Source organism: Lygodium microphyllum, chromosome 1 (genome assembly GCF_053477565.2).
Source record: "Lygodium microphyllum isolate KBCC chromosome 1, Lygodium_microphyllum_v1.1.10, whole genome shotgun sequence".
In the NCBI taxonomy this organism is placed as follows: domain Eukaryota; kingdom Viridiplantae; phylum Streptophyta; class Polypodiopsida; order Schizaeales; family Lygodiaceae; genus Lygodium; species Lygodium microphyllum.
Genome location: NC_141135.1, coordinates 160,546,162 through 160,553,249, shown reverse-complemented (window position 1 = coordinate 160,553,249; position 7,088 = coordinate 160,546,162). Strand labels below are relative to the sequence as shown.

Genomic DNA, 7,088 nt, shown 5'->3' with positions numbered 1-7,088 from the left:
CATATTTCCCATCGTGCATTTCTCATTTGTCACTATCATTGCCAATTGCACCTCCATCAATAACCCCCTCCCCCTTAGCATCTGTGTACCCCATCATCGTCATCTACCACTCTCTCATCACATGGTCATTGCTACTGCAATTAACCATAGTCACAGCGAGTGTAGTGGCCTCCAATGGTACTAGAAGGTGTATAGGAAGTTTGGATATATTTATGCTCGGGGGGTTCACTATACATATGTTCTCTATATAACGTGTGTTCATGGCCTATTTATAAATATCCTAATCTGTGAATTTTTCTTGAATAAAACATAACTCTTTTCTATTCAACCTGTAAGTAACCCCTTTATATGACACCCTTCTGTATGTATAAAATGTATAAAAATGGTTTTTTAAAAACTCCTTATTTTGAACTCACGTTATATATACATATATTCATGAGTGACCCCCCCGAGTATTTATGGAGGCAATCCTTTCCCAATTTCCATAAGCTGCTAGGCCATGGTGTATACTAGTTCTAAGCCCTAGAAGAGAATGCCCTAATTGAGAATGCTTTGATTATCTGATCTTATTGTTGAAAATAAATTTGTAAAATCCCTTTCCCTTATACTACATTTGTTCCACCATGCGATCATTCTTAAGAATAGTGTTAAAGCAAGAGGCACTTCCATAGCTTTTGGTGGTTTTTTGGTGGAGGAGCCCTAGTGTTGAACTGAAGAACATTATTATTGCAAACCTTTTCAAAATCAAGGATGACCTTCTTGGAGAGACCTTTGACTTTTTCCTTCATGTTTTTCTACATCAAAATAGCTAATATATCAGTGATGACTTGTAGGTTGGCTTGATGTCAAAGCTTGAAATCTTCTTGTGTGTCTAGGGACCTATCCCCCATTGATGGGAAAATGTCTTCTTTCTCACCAACTTGGAGAGGAACACTAGTATATCAGATTTGATCTTAGCCCACTTGTGCTTATGCAATGGACTCATTGTCTCCTTGATGACATTGTTCTCTTCTATAGAAAACTTGGCCATGCTCCTTCATTGGTGGTGGAACCTACTTAGACATCTTTGAGCTAGGTTGATTATGCAATGGAGTCATTATCTCCTTGATGACATTGTTCTCTTCTATAGAAAACTTGGCCATTTTTCCTTGATTGGTAGTGGACCTACTTAGACTTCTTATGAGCTAGGTTGCAAATGCTAGTATGCATGCAGCTCAAGACCAACTACATGGGTATAGCCCACTCAATTGATAGTTAAGATTATTAGTGGTCCATCAATATAGTAATAATCCTACTTAACTAGCATTAGGTGGTTTAAATTCACAAGTACTTGATGCCTTTGGAAGATTTTACTTTTCTTTCCTAAATGTTTAGAATTTTGACATGAAGTTGCCTTTAAACACCAACTAAAGAAGAAAATCAAATTATCGTTGTCCGCAGTTGTTAGGCAAACTTTTTTACACTCCCCACTAGGTCAAATCCTGATCCATACTTGTGAGACCATAACATAGGGTAAACAGGTCCAATAAGGCCCCTTTACCCTAATTTGAGAAAAGTGTGTCTTAGCTTATCGCTAATCTGATTAGGAATTGTAAATGGCTACTTAAATTTTTGGAAAAATGAAAATTTTTGCTTAGGAATACAAGTTTATAATATATAAATCCAAAAATGTATTCTTTAAATTAATGTTTTTTGTCTAAAATTTGTAGACAAAGGAAATGTGGATTCTTTAGGAAAATATTTTTCCCAAACACTAGACCATAGTCTATACATATGGGGTTCAGCACAACCTTTTGTGTCCATGACAACTTTCCTCCATGTTCTTGAAGGTAGCATGCATGGGCCCCCGGCTTGTAAGTGTCAACATGCATGGGTTATAAACACTTATCATGCAATGCCAATTGACATATATCCACATAACCATTAAGGCATACAACAATATGGTTACCACCATAGTGCTCCACCCAACAAATGACCAATTCATGGTTGGTGGACTAGGTGAAGGTAATCTCCTAATAAGCATCTCCACTCATTGTTTGTTAATTGAGTGGAGCTATATGAAGCAGTGGAGCAACATGAAGTGCCTAATGCTTGCATGTTGATGATGACCAAAAGCTCTTTGCTAACCAAGTGGGTGGGAGGGGTGAAGTTGAACCTTTAATAAGCATCTATTCATTACGTAGTAAAGAGAATATCAAGTTGGCCATGACAATCATACTGATTGACCATGAGAGTCAAGCTAAGAAGTTACAAATGACTTAGATGCTAGCGTAAGTAAGCGTATCACTTTTTGGATGTAGTTTGAACTTTTAAGAAAATAAATTTGAGCCCTAATATACAAAGGCATTCATCAAGAAATAAGACCCACTTTTGGCCATGAGTATATGATGGGAGTAGCCTTGAAGTCACACGAGTTCCATGAACAAATGTGTAGAGAGAGAGAGAGAGAGAGAGAGAGAGAGAGAGAGAGAGAGAGAGAGAGAGAGAGAGAGAGAGAGAGAGAGAGAGAGAGAGAGAGAGAGAGAGAGTGTGTGTGTGTGTGTCTCCATATTCCATGGAAACCTCATTCTTTATCTACAAATGGAATGCTCGTACCCATAGTCCTTCAAATTTTTGGTCAAACATAAACATATGAGACAAAGAAACACTAAAGTGAAATGGCATACAATGTGTAAGCTTGTCATGCTTAGCTCACATGCCAATCTACCAGGCTTTAATGATGATACTCAGTTGCAACCTAATACAAGACGTAATCCTTATCGTACTACATTGAACATGAGGGTGTCCAAAGAAAAATGCTTGGCTATTCTCAAACAACTTTGTGCATAAAATGTAGTGGTGTCTAGAATTGTAGACACATCCACATATTTAGTATGCCTAGGACATGTTAGCACTTTGAGAGACACAAGTTAGACTAGGTTTCCTAACACATAATATATTTGTAGGTCATCACAACTGATATAGCTAATTCACAAGCCATTTTTTACATACATATGAGGAGACCTATCCTATTTACCCTGTAACACAAACCTAAGCAAGTTTAGTAACAATAGGCTACCAATTACACTCAAGGTAGACCACCTCTAGAAGACAATCCTAGAGTCCCCTATCCAACCTCCCTAATGACTAGTTCCTAGTAACTCTAAGGACATAATTACCATATATATAACCTGCCATCCTAAACACAAATCAAACCTTCAAACTCATTGGATACACTATCCAAACTCTTAAGTGTATAAGTTATCAATAATTCCATAATCTTTGGGATGATACAAAAACCAAAAGAATTTTTCCTCTAGATAGAACTGTTCTTTCTCTCCAACAAGAGCACTTCATTCACCACAACTATTCTCCATTGCTAACAAAGAAGTGCTAATAGTGCATGCCACCTAACTATCTCACCCTCCCATTTTGGATCTCACTCACTCCATATAAGTCATTCTTCTAATAGGCTATACCACTTAGTCAATGATCTCAACGGCCACTCTCTTTTTCAATTAAAACTCTTAAAATTTGACCAGCATAATCGATAACTAAGAAACTAGATGTCCTCAAGCATACATGTTGCCAACACAATTCCACTTTGGAAATCTTTAATATGGTATTTAAACAAGTCTATCTTCAAACACCTTAAACTATAGAGGGCTATTGTTTTATGCTTAAGGCTAATGCCATTCTTGACCTTCCATCTAAGGGACTTTAGTATGAGAGATGGGTCAAATACATATAAACTTGCAAGTGTTTTTGACACAATAATATAGACCAAGCACTCTATGTTTAGATTCTCCCAATGCTTCACAATGGTATTCTCCTAGTGCTCCTCACCTGTATTCTCAAAGCATTGGTATTCTTCGATGCTTCATATTGAGATGTGAAGGTATGTTTCAAATGGCAAAGGGTTCATGGATGCTTGGGTCATAAAGAAACCAATTGTGAGAGAGCCCAAGGCTTTTTTGTGAGCTAGGGATTTCTTTGTGTTCTCCTGGTGCTTCGCATGGGTGTTATGTCAATACTTCACACTGATTTTAGTCTAGTGCTTTGAATATCTTTTATTATCTCTTGAAGTTTTTATTCTCTCTCTCTCTCTCTCTCTCTCTCTCTCTCTCTCTCTCTCCTTGTGCGTGCGTGCGTGCATGCATGCATGTGTGTGTGTGTTTCCTTCTCTCTCTCTCTCTCTCTCTCTCTCTCTCTCTCAATCTCAAAATCCAATTTTTTAACTTACCTCTTTAATTATCGTTATTGTATATTATGCACATCATATTAACCTTAATATTATAATGTAAGTATTAATGTACGTAATAATATTACTAAAACTCGTTTGTTATATTAATGTAACCATATATATTATATTTTGTGTATAGAGAGAGAGAGAGAGAGAGAGACACACACACAAAACATATCATATGTGTCTATAATATATACATATAATGTATATTTCATATATTATATATTATTATATCATATATACATCATACATTATTTGTACATCATATATATATATATATATAAAATTTATTATTAATCATATATACATATATATACATATGTATAAAAATAATATAAATACATAATATGCAATCACAGGTGAGATGCCAATAGGGGGTGCACCATGTGGTAAGGTTTGTGGGGTCGCGATGCATTTGCAGAGGTGGTTGGGCAGTTTTGCATGTGGGTGGGCACATTTGAGCATAACCAACTGCAATCTTATCTCTCCTCTTTCTCTCCCCTCTCAAGTCCCTTCAATGACAAGTGGTATCAAAGCATTGGTCTTTGATCCATTTTTTCCCTCTTTTTTTTCATATTCAGTCCTAATTTTCATCATCAAATCCAATTTCAAACAAGTACTACATGTACAAGACACGGACGGTGTGACTACCAATGACTTGCAAGACACCTACCATTGGAGGAAGACAAGTTTGGAGATCTTTAAAGCAAGAAGGGATAGATATGGCAGTGGATGGTCAAATTTAGTAGCCTGTTACCAACTTTGAGGTAAATTTTAGGGTTCTTAGTTAAAGAAGGGTTTTAGAGGACATGGAGGAGACTATTTTTCCTTCTACCTTTTGAGAATAGGCATTTTCCTCTTCTTCTTTAAGCTCTCTTCCAAGCTTTCATGGAGGAGATCCCTTCTACTTTATTGATCATTTGCTCATTATGGGAGATAACTTCAAGAAATGCATTCTTGGTATCGTAAGCTTCTACTAAACAACCATCTTGATGATTATTCATGGAGTGATGGCAAACATTTTCAGCTTGCAAGAGGTGCATGGCTGCTCTAATAGCCTCATTACAAGTTTCTTCTTCAAAATGTGGAGTTGTTGTCCTCCATTTTCTTCATGTCTTGCATTTGAGGCATTAAGAGTACCATCTTGCTGGTCTCTTGTGCAACCATGGGAAGCAACATCTTGTGCAAGAGGACCTCTTGAATCCTATGTTGGAATGTAGAAATAAGGAAGATCTTCGATGCAAGCACTTCTAGGAAGCTCAAAATTACATTCCACTATAGTTGGCTCCCTTGGAGGCACATCTTTTGCCTTAACAATAGAGAGATGGTTTCACATCTTCATCATCTGGCAAGGGCTGAGGGGTAGCATTTTGTAATTTAGCCTCATATTGTTGTTGGACTACAAGATCAATTTTCACTTCAAGTGGAGCAAGAGTAGACATCTCATAATACTGAAGTATTCTTCTCGTGGAAGGTCACTTGCTTAGATTTCACCTGTTTGTTCTTTACATCAACTTTGTTGCCACAAAGCACAATTGGGATATTCTCACAAACCCTAGAAATATCTCGATGCAAGCTATATCCCAACAATAATAACATATTTTTCCACATCTGTTAGGGAATTGAAGTCTATCTAGGTAGTTAAGCTTCACTAGGGCTTTCGGCCTTGGATGCTTCAATGTCACCCTTAGGTGGTTCAATATCTTCATCGTCACTATCAAGTTCATCATCACCCATATCAGCACTAGGATTGAAACTAGAGAAATTGTCCATTAACCCAAGGTCAAAGTTATCAAACTTGTTGGACTCATCTTCTTCATCTTCATCAACCCACTTATCCTAGCCTACCTTAAGATATGGAGGTGGCTTCCCTTTAGCCTTTAGAAGCCTCTTCCACACGAGCCTTTCTCTGATTTTTGAAGCACACAGAAGATGTTCCTTAGTAATGTGCTAATTTTACTCTCCTCTACATTTATATTGTCAAAAAGATCCAATTCAAGCTCATACCAACCATTCTCAACTCCAATAGTGTGGTAAAAATTTACCCTTTGGTTTAATCTTAACCTTAGGGTTTTTTGCATCAAGGAGTTCCACTATGATGTAGACCTTGTTTGATCTTTGAGCCCACTTTACCTCTGGATGTCAAACCATGGCAAGGTCAAAGATGGATTGTAGACAATCAACACAGGTTTAAGCAAATATACTAACAATGTGGCATACCTTAGTGGATTGCAAAATAGTAGAGTTGGTGCTACTCGAAAGAGATGTTCCAACTTAGCTTTTCTCCACCTAGTAGTGAAAATACCTAGTTTGGCTCCATTTATAGTCTATTCAAGTTTGGGAGTGCTTAAAGAGGAGGAAACACTAGCAAGTAAAGTAGCCAACAAAGCAAAGATAGATCATTATCTTGAATATACTTTCAGTATGCTTGAGAGGGAACTATATTATCTCTACAAAAAAGCACATGCTTAATCTTCTTTCCTAAAGCTTGATAAGGCATAATCTTCCATTACTTATAGAGTTCAATTAGAAGGTCTATGAGACTATCTACAACAAATACCATATTCTCAGTAGTGGCAAGAGCAACGGTTGGGGTAAGAGCAGCAGTAATAATAGTGAGTATTGCTACCACCAATAGTTTTAATAGCCATTTCCTCAATTCTACAATATCCAGATCAGCAATTTCAATGTATGCTTGTTCTCTTCATTATATCATGTGCTAGAATTAATAGCCATTTCCTAAGCTCTACAAGATCCATATCAACAATTTCAATTTTTGGCATGCTTCAACATTGTCAAAATAGTAGCTTACTTTAATATTTTTGCCTTACTTATTTTGTTCATCTGAGAAAGAAATGTTATA

General features: G+C 36.8%; 1 pseudogene; it reads right to left on the bottom strand.

Annotated features, from left to right (window-relative positions):
- Positions 1 to 5,866: 5,866 nt before the first annotated feature.
- On the bottom strand, positions 5,867 to 6,376 carry LOC148041888 (co-chaperone protein p23-1 pseudogene; annotated as a pseudogene).
- Between the last annotated feature and the right edge of the window lie 712 nt (positions 6,377 to 7,088).